General features: G+C 30.4%; 1 long non-coding RNA gene across 5 annotated transcripts; it reads right to left on the minus strand.

The window, feature by feature from the left end:
- LOC122723553 lies at positions 1-9,237 on the minus strand. Of its 5 annotated transcripts, none has more exons than XR_006350510.1 (8): positions 8,869-9,237; positions 7,278-7,892; positions 6,920-7,149; positions 5,621-5,741; positions 1,370-1,584; positions 1,150-1,277; positions 999-1,050; positions 1-417 (listed from the first exon to the last, which is right to left on the minus strand). It is a non-coding gene; the product is annotated as an uncharacterized LOC122723553 (long non-coding RNA). The 5 variants fall into 5 exon arrangements; XR_006350509.1 differs by lacking the exon at positions 1-417 and having other exon boundaries at positions 786-1,050; positions 7,278-7,343; positions 7,709-7,892; XR_006350512.1 differs by lacking the exon at positions 1-417 and adding an exon at positions 786-894.
- Positions 9,238-10,144: the final 907 nt, after the last annotated feature.

Genomic DNA, 10,144 nt, shown 5'->3' on the forward strand with positions numbered 1-10,144 from the left:
CATATTTATACACATAAATGCTTGACAATATTTATAAAATTAAAAGTTCATAACAAATCTACCAATTTGTTGAACCATTTGATAGAGAAGTATAACCTGTACTAGTGTGATAAGGTGAAGATCCTTTTTGTTCTTTAATATGATCTTTTACTTATTTTTCTATTTGAACTGCATTTACTCTTACATTTGTTTATCACTCCAGAATTTATGTATAAAATAAAAACCCACGTAGAGCACATCAATATGCATAGGCAAATTATAATCTTATAAATTAGATGCACATATCTTTGACTTAATGGCAAAAAATGAAGCACATTTAGAAGAAAAAACCTTCTTACTGTTGGCCTTTGATAGGCCCGATCATCATCAATATTTCTCATGTCCTGAAACCGTGCTCTTATTAAATATGGGCCGACTCTGCATTTATGGTTTTCCAAAACACAAGCAATTTAATACTTCAGATAAATAATGACTTGCATTGACAATTTTTCCAATTAAAACGGATGTCCCCATCAACTAAATGATTACTATTCATCTTTTCTTAATGTAAAATAAAAGGTCAAAAAGATCAAAAGCGAAATTCAGCTTAAAACATGATAAAAAAAGACAACAAAAATTGTTTAAGAATTTTCTTTTAAAAAAAAACACCATGAAAAGAAATCCTAACAGTAAGGATGGTTTGATTCCTCAAACAGAAAATGCATTTAACAGAACCAATGCCACTTTAACCATTCATTAACAAATGACTTCACAGAATTTTTAAAAGGAAGAAAGGACTGAAAACATTTGATAACAAACAATTGAAGGCGTCATTGCATTACCCATTTATCAACCAAATCCTTTGCAAGTTTTCTAGTGGATGTAGTTTCTTGATTTTGATAAGAACATAATAACCTCTATAAAAATATGCTATCAAAATTTCCAATTGCAGCCTGAAAGAAAAAAAAGCAAGAAGAAAATAAGAGGTACAAACATAGCTGCAAAAGGAAACCTCTTACCTTTCCAAGACCACTTCAAGCGTTCAAGTCTATCATCTAGATCAATTGGAAACTACATGGAAAGAAAAACATTTCGCGTTACAGAACAGGTTATTTTAATATCAATGAACATTACTAGACAACATAAGATGGTGGAAATTTCTTGGCATACATCAGTCAATCTTCAAACCCGCTGCGCGGATATTGATATTGGGCAAACTTCCATCTGGAAGAGGTTCAAGCCCACTTTCCAACAGAGTTAGTACTCCATGATCTATAAATTCTTGCTGGAGCTGCTTCCTAAACCAGAGGCAATCGGCAAAAATACAATATACATGAATAATAAGGAAACAAAAAGAAACCACATGTACTTAGAGGCAGAACCAGCTTACTTGGGAAGGACCTCAGTAAGAAGAGGCAACTTCTTGAGTTTATTGATAGCGGGTTTTCCTCTTCTATTAAGTTCTGCATCCTCCTCAGCGGTAACTTCAAGCTCTGCCATGACATTCTCGACTAACAATGCAGCAATTTCTGCAGGAATCCTCACGTTCTTCTTCCTTTTCTTACCCATCTTGAAGAGATCCTTGATTTCCTCATCCTCCTCACCCTATCAATATCAGCACAATAAGCCAATAAAAAGAAAGAAAAAAAAAATTAACCTCAAGGATATTCAATAAGCCAGTAATATATATAATTTAATACACAGTAAAAAAAAATGCAACATCAAGCACAGTTAGTCGAGAAAATATGAGTTTGATAAAAGTAAACTGAAACTTAGCTCAGATTCAGCTGTGGATAATTTTTCATACTTTTGACAAGTTAAGGGAACAATGTCTCGAACAATTTGAGAGCATCAATTAGTAAAAGAAAAAATATTGAAGCGGGATAAATGAAGACAAGCACTCAAATTAAAACGACATATCTGAAGTCTTCCTGCGCTTGAATTAGAATTCAGGAAACAACACTATGAAAGAATTGGGAAGACAACATCAAAGACCTGCATTATTCTTAAACTACTGAATGATTTTTTGCACTTGCAGAGATTTTATGACATCCCTAAAGATGAAATCATAATGAAACAAGAATCCAGAAGAAAAAAATATGTATGAGAGAATGCAACATTAAAACTACAAATAGCAAATGCATACTAATTCCTAGAATCAATGACAAATGCCTTAAGTTTCAGTCAGCTTGGCCCTATCACTTTTGTTTAACAATCTCCTTGGATTGCTTTCTCAGCAACGGAGAGGGGAGGAGCATCTCGGACAAGAATGTGGCGTCGGGAGGAGCATCGCATCACAAGGGGTGGTAGCGTCGGGTTGTGAGGGGTGGCAGCGTCACGTCACAAGGGCTGGCAATGTCAACGTCAGCATCGGCGTGGGCGAGAGTTCTTTTCAAAAGAAAGGAATGAAAGGGGTTTTTCAAGTGTTATTTTAACCTTTCTGATGATTAGCGACGGAATTTCATTCATCGTTAATTTTTTAAAAATCTGTCGCTAATCCATCCAAAAATTTTAGTTATATTATCCATCGCAAATCCGCCACTGATGCTGTCACTTTTCTTTTCCTTCCGACAGAAACAAAGTACATGGCTAAATCCATCGCAGATACCCTGTTTTTTTTGTAGTGACCTACACTATCAATACGGATGGTAAATGCACAGATGCTAAATGCAGGGACCTACACTATCAATATGAATGGTAAATGCACAGATGGTAAATGCAGATATTAAAATTTATAGTTATTTAGCTGACACTTGCTCTAAGCAATTAAGTTTCTCCCTTTAAATGATGATTTTTGAGTCTTAACCAAGTGTTCATGTATGCTAGAATTAAATTGTACACAATAACCGCCATTGTTAATTATCAGCATCTCTATAATTAATTGTATCTACTACCCAAAATAGACTTGCAATAAATTTTTATGTGTTAGGTTGTGACTATTTATTTCTTTGCTTACATGATTAAACCATTCCGAGCTTACCTATAGCAGAATTGTATTTCTTTTATGAGTAACGTGAGTTATGTACTTTGATTGCAGTTCAACATAGTTTTGGATGTACAAATTGAACTGGAGAAAAAATTAAGAGAGTTTACTGTGATGGATGGTTTGGTCCAATTGATTACACAATCTCATTTCATGAGGTAAAACCTGATCAATGCTAACCTCCACGTGATGCCTGTGATTCGAATTATAAAACTACCTCAGATATCATTTTGATAATATCTATAAAATTAAGTCTTTTAACCCCTCAAGTTTTCATCATTATTTAAACAAAGAGTTAATGGCAAAAAAATGCTCTGCTAATTACACCTTGTACTTTTTTCTTTTGCTAATTAAAACCTCACCTTTTAAATTTGCTCCGCTACTAATGCCGTTAAAAACTAAAGTAAAATTAATAATAATTTAAAAGTTTAAGGTAGAATTGAAATAAAATTAAAAGTATAGAGTTCTTTTGAAAATTATTTATTTTATTAATTTTTTTAGGAGATAAGAAATGAAAATTAAATTTATAATTTCAGATAAATTACATATTTTTTTAGTCACTTAACCAAAATTAAATTCTTAATCCATATATATATATTTTTAAATCCACTCTAAATATTAGTATAATTTAAAAAAAAATGATAGATTAATATTAAAGGATAACTAAAAAATTCTAAAAAATTATTTTATTATTTTTAATATTTTTAAAGTTAAATATTATTATAAATTATCTTTTAATACTTCATAACTAATGTATTTACTAAGGTTATTTTCTTAACGATAGTTTTAAAAGTAGTATTAAATAGTACGTATATTAAACAAATTCAAGAAAAATCAATTGATAATGATTTTAATCAAAATAATATTAAGATAAATTAATATTATTATAAAATTATTAATAAAATTAAAAAAAATTGAATAATAATAATAATAATAGTAGTTTTTAAATATATGTAATAGTGAAAAAGAGTAACTTGTAATTTTGTAAGTTTTCAACTATACAAGTAACAGTTTGATGTATTTGGTCAGACATTAGAAAACAGGCAAAAATTAAAAGTACAGGGTCAAATTGCAATAAAAATAAAATACAAAGTTTTTTTGTGATTAATTCTAAACTTTGCTGACATGGTTTGATGACATGGTATTGACATGACAATTCTATTAATTTTTTGACCATACAAGTAACGACAAGTACAATTATAATAACTTTAAAATGTCATTTTAATTGACAAAAAAAGTACAACGAAATAAAAAATACACTTTCTTTGGCCATTAACTCTTAAATAAATTTATTTTGACTTCTTTTATCAAATAAAAACTTAAATTTTGAATCCACTTTTTATAAACAAATAACAATTTTAGTTTTAATAATAAAAATACTTTTGTATTTTTAAATATCAAAAATTATTTATTATTATTATTACTGATTTTTTATTTCAATTAATATTATTAAATTTTTAATATTTAAAATTATACAAATAATATTTTATTAGTTTACCACTTATTCGTAGGTAAAGTTAAAACCATGGATTTATTAAAAAAAGCAATTAAAATATACTTATTAATCTTTTATAAAAAGTTTAAAATTTTTTTAAAATATATGTAAATGCTATATATATTTTCTTTTACACCCTTCTTTCTTGTATAACTTCCTACAAACCAACTACAAAACTATGCAAGTCAAAATAGTTATCAAAATTATTAACATGATGTTTTTGTCTTGTCTTTCTGTTTTTAATCCTTTTTAACATTATTTGTTTATAACCACTATAATGTATTTTACTTGGTATTACAATGGCCTCCAACATTTTATAAACACCTCTTACATTCGACCCGTCAATTTCAATGGTAGAAGCCTCTTATCCCAAAAAATATAAAAAAGTTCCATTTCATGCTAATCAGGTATATGCATGCATGGATATGATTTAGTTTCCTTAAATTCTTAAAATTAAAACTATTTTCATTTATTTTATTTCACTTTATTTTGTGGCAACTAATTGACTAAGATATCATTCACTGCATACCTCCTAAACTAATACTCCATTTTGAAAACATGAATGGGACTATCATGGCATATGCACATGGCAGCAATATTGCTACGTCCAAACATCCATTAAATGGATAAAAGGTAGTAATTGACTATTCTACCTATCATTTTGCTTTTGAGTCATAATCTTTTTAAAAAATTATTTATTGAAAAATATATTATTCTAAATAATTTCTTGTACAATACTGCTGATAAAATGCAAACTTTGAACCGCTGGATAAGACCCATCATCGAATGCAAAAAAAAAGAAAAAAATCAAATCTTTATTATGTGTTATACCAAGTATATCTTTACCCAGAGTGGATAACAGTTTCAAAACTGTTGTCCACCTGATAACACTAATAAAACATTCGAGTGGGTCATCAATGGATAGTTTTTAAAATGTTATCCACTATGGATAAGGGCAAAAATGTACTTAGTATAACACATAATGGCATGAATTTTTTTTTGCATTAGATAATAGGTCCTATCAAGTGACTCAAACATTGCATTATATCAATAGTATTATACAAAGTATTATTTAGAATAATATTTGTTCGAATAGATGAATATCTAAAAAGATTATGACATAAAAACATATCAAGAAAAATGGTAATAGAATAATCAATTACTATATGATCCTTTCAAAATCATGATATTCTCCTTCATGTTCCCAAAAATCAATATTAGCTTGTGAGGCATCGAGATATGGCCATAGTTATCCAAATCACCAATGATTTGAGAGTAAATTAACTGCCACCAAATAAAATAAAGTAAAATCAATAAAAATAAAATTTTAATTTTAAAAATTGAAAGTCATTAAATCATGTATATGCATATAAACTGAATAGCGTCAAAAGGAACTTATTTGCATTCCTTGCAATGAAGACTCCTACCGTTGAAAGTGACGGACTAAAATACATACAAGTTGAACATATATTGAATGTAAGGAGTGTTACAAGAGATAAACTTACAAAATGCTGAAGAATATTGTAATGCTAAGTAAAATGGATTCTAGTCGGTATCAGCAAACAACAAGCAAAAGCAAAAAAGAGGAACACCATGTTCACAATTTTGATAAGACTTTGTGTAGTTGTGTAATTGGTTGTAGAAAACTACGCACAGGTAGTCCTATATACATAGGGGACGGGAGGGGAAAAAATATACATATGATCTGCATTTACAAATATTTCAAATAAATCTTTCAACCTTTTATGAAATATCAAGTAAGCCTATTTTAATTGATTTTTTTAATAAAATCTACGATTTTAACTTTCCATACAAATAAATCTTAAACTAATAATAAACTGTTATTTTTATAATAAAATACTTTTGTAATTTCAAATATTAAAAATTTAGTAATATTAATTAAAACGAAAAATCAATAATAACAATACTAAATAATTTTTAATATTTAAAAATACCAAAATATTCTTATTATTGAAAATAATATCTATAAGATTGATATTTATTTATACAAATTAAATGCAAAATTTAAATTTTTATTGATAAAAACAATCAAAATAAAGTTATTTAAACAAGATGAAAACTTGAGGGACTAGACTTAATTTTATAAATGCTATCAAAATAATATCTTAGGTAACTATGAACAAGTTTCCTTAAACGATCAATTGTAAGCCATTAAGACTACATTATAAAAGATTTTATGAATGTTAATTAGTAGGTATCTTTGTTAAAAATCACTACCATGAGAGATTCTTTTGCGGACAAATGTTAACCAATGTATCTTTTGTGGAGGAGACATGTCAAATGTATTAGAGCAAAGCAAAGAAAAGGCCAAATATTTAAACCTATAATCATCACATTTGACAAGGATTTGGGAATTGATTGTAGAATCAAAATGAGAGAGTAGGTTTATATATATAAAATTAGGATCAAAAAAGAGAGCACACCAAGATTTGTAAACGCACCTGAATCTAACAACACATGATATTAGGGGTAATTTGAACAAGATGTTGAGTACCAAATCTTTAGGCAAATAATCAACCACCATTGTAGATATTGGCTTCGTTGATGAGGATCCCAAGCAAGGCAACTAAAAAATTAAAGGACAGAGGACCCTTCCCACAAGTGGAGAGATTTGTAAAAGGAGAGCCTTAAATCCACTAAAAACAGAGGCGTGCACATAAGATCCCGGGTTCTGAGAGAGAGAGAGAGGGAGGAAGGAATGGAGAGGACGTTAGAAAAGGCTTATGAAATTAAAGAGGGTGATGAACTCTTAGCCACTAAGTAAGAATAGTGGACCCACATACCATATCGATAACTTACCATGTTTATCAAGATTGTCTGGTGGCAAGAAACGTGTGGGTTTCCAACAATGCCCCTAGAAGAGTACTGCTCCACGCAAGGTAAATCGGATCAAAGGCATCACGTGGTTAGCATTTAACATAATACTGACACAGAGTAAGTTTACAAAGTTTAGAAAGTCATACATGGTTGGCAGATACTCAGACTAGCTAGTAAATCGTATTTGAGTTCAAAAGAAAAATGGAACCAAAAGAATGTTGCTTATCAATGGAAAGAAATGAAGTTAACCCATTATGATTTGTTAAATTCACTTTACTACTACTGCCCTAAAATTATAAAAGATTTATATGACATTGAATATTATATGACATTGAACAAAAATAATGACATTTTAATAAGAGAACAGGGAACAGGAAAACCACTTTAGCTTCTGATTCAGTTTCGTTGCTTACCTTTACTATGTATTCTTTGCTATTTTGCTCAGCCCTCTTAAAGATTATCTTTCTATTTTAAGCATTTTCATCCTTCTTTACCTTCAGCTCTTGGTTCTTCAACAATGACCATTCCTCACTTCTCTTCCTTTTCTTTAGCACAGATTCAATATTATAGCAGCTGCCTTGGTTTCTTCAACAATTTCTAATAAAAAAGAAACATCCAATGTATCAATGCAAGAACATTATGAACTAAAACTCTATTAAGGACTCAAATAACCATTTACGCCTTTTCCAAAAAGAAGAGCAACCGTTAATCATAGTTAAAACTGGACAAGACCCTAGGCAAAGCAATGTTAATGAAGGTGCAATATTATCCATATAGCAATCATTCAACTCAGCAGGTCTCACAGGAAAATAAAATCCATTTGGTATTTGCTTAATTAAAACAGTCAGTCAAGTAAACTAATTAACCCATAACTATCTTTATTATTTAAAAAAAAAACTAGAAGAATAAAATGAAGATTCCTATAAATTGCATCTTAGAACCAAAAGTCAATTTGCTGCACGTCAAAACAAGTAATTCAATATCCAAGCATCAAGATTATCAGGGCCAGAATATAATAACAGAGGAAAATGAAAACTTATGGGGCATGATCTACAATTGTATGTCTGAGAATTTCAACAAATTACTGAAAAAAATAGAACAATAGATCATGCGGAAACTGATTCAAGCGACAGACAAAGCAACACAGCTCAAACCAGAAATTAATATAGACCGAACGGCCGTGAGCATGAAGAGGGAGATGCTGCTCAAAGGAAAGAAAATAAAGACAGAGGATTGAAAATAAAGACAGGGATTTCTTCTCTCTAATTTTTTTTTAAGTACCGCAATTATACTTCTTGTATCCAATTGACCAACACAAATACATTTAATCACTCAATTTCAACAAATCCAAATATCACAAATGCATTTAGATATGCTCATGAATATCAATATAATGCAACCCAGGTTGCGTAAATATCAACAGATCTTGAAAGAAATTGTGGAGAAATTTCACAAATATCAACCCATACACAAAAGATACTAGCAACAAATCTTGAAATAAAAGTGATTATACGTAGATATCAATGGATCTTGAATGAGATTGCAGACAAATATAACAAATATCAACACATACGAGAACGATAGAGCAGCAGCAAGCGGTTGCGGTTGGGTGCGGCGTACGGCTATCTTTGAGCCGTGGAAGCAGCGTCGTCCGTGGCCTGGAAGTAGCATCGTGCGAATGTGGCTGGGTGCGGCGTACATCTTTATGCTGCAACTGAAACTGATTGGGTGATGAGGACTGTCCATGGGCGCAGCGTGCAGTTTCCTTGGAGCTGCGTGCAGCTGTCCTTGGGTGCTGGTTTGCTGCAAATTGTTTAGGGAAGAAGTTGAAGAAGCAGAAGAAGTGGGAAGGAGAAGTTTAGGGAAGAATCAGTCTTCACATTTGGGGCGGCAGTTTCTTTGGAGGAGAGAATATGATGTTGTCGTGGGGGCACTTAGGGTTTGCTTTTAGATTACTTTAATATTTTTTACTAAAAAAATATTTTTTAAAATACTTACTTAGTATTAGGTAATTAGATGGCTGAATTATTTAACTAATCACTCTTTCTAAAACATACTTATAACGTCAAGTAGTTTGTTTAAACATCTGCTGTTAATTTAGTTAATAAAATTAATAATTATAATTTAAATATAAAAATAATATAATATTAAGCATGATAGACATTGATAATTAAAATTGATTGACGGAAAAGTACAGCATCAAATAATAGTATATGGAGATGATTAAAAAAAGCTGTCTTTTTGTCTTCTCGCTTTAAAATTTTTTTGTTTTTATTTTTTAGAATATTTTTAACTGTTTTCTTGGTTTTTTTTTTCAACTTTGTTCGTCATGAGTGCTTACAGAGATAATGATATTGCCTTTTAAGAGATGGCAAAAACTTCATCGGCCAGTCTTGTTAATCAGACCCGCAGGAGAAAATGAGTACGCTTAGTTGAAACTGCCATGGATTAGGCAATCCACAAGCACTGCAGTTGTTGGAATTTTATGTGAGAGATAGGAAACTAACTTTTATTTTTTTAATAGAAACTTTTTATTTGTCTTCTAAAATTTTTGAAATAAAGACTCATTTGGGTTATGATGATTTTGTAGTTGTTGATTGTATAGGGCATAGTGGGGACTTGGCATTACTCTAGCGCTCAGTCTCTCATATTTCTGTTTTGAATTTATTTTCACATTGCATTAATATTGAAGTTTCTATTGACGATATTGGTTCTTGGGGGCTTGTGGATTTTTATGGTCAGTCTAATCGCTTGAGACGAAATGAAATTTGGAATCTCCTTCGTAATTTAAGGGATTGTAGCTATTTACCTTGTGTTTGTCTCGGTGATTTTAATGACTTACTTGCTGT

The sequence above is a fragment of the Manihot esculenta genome, chromosome 4 (assembly GCF_001659605.2).
Source record: "Manihot esculenta cultivar AM560-2 chromosome 4, M.esculenta_v8, whole genome shotgun sequence".
Lineage (NCBI taxonomy): Eukaryota > Viridiplantae > Streptophyta > Magnoliopsida > Malpighiales > Euphorbiaceae > Manihot > Manihot esculenta.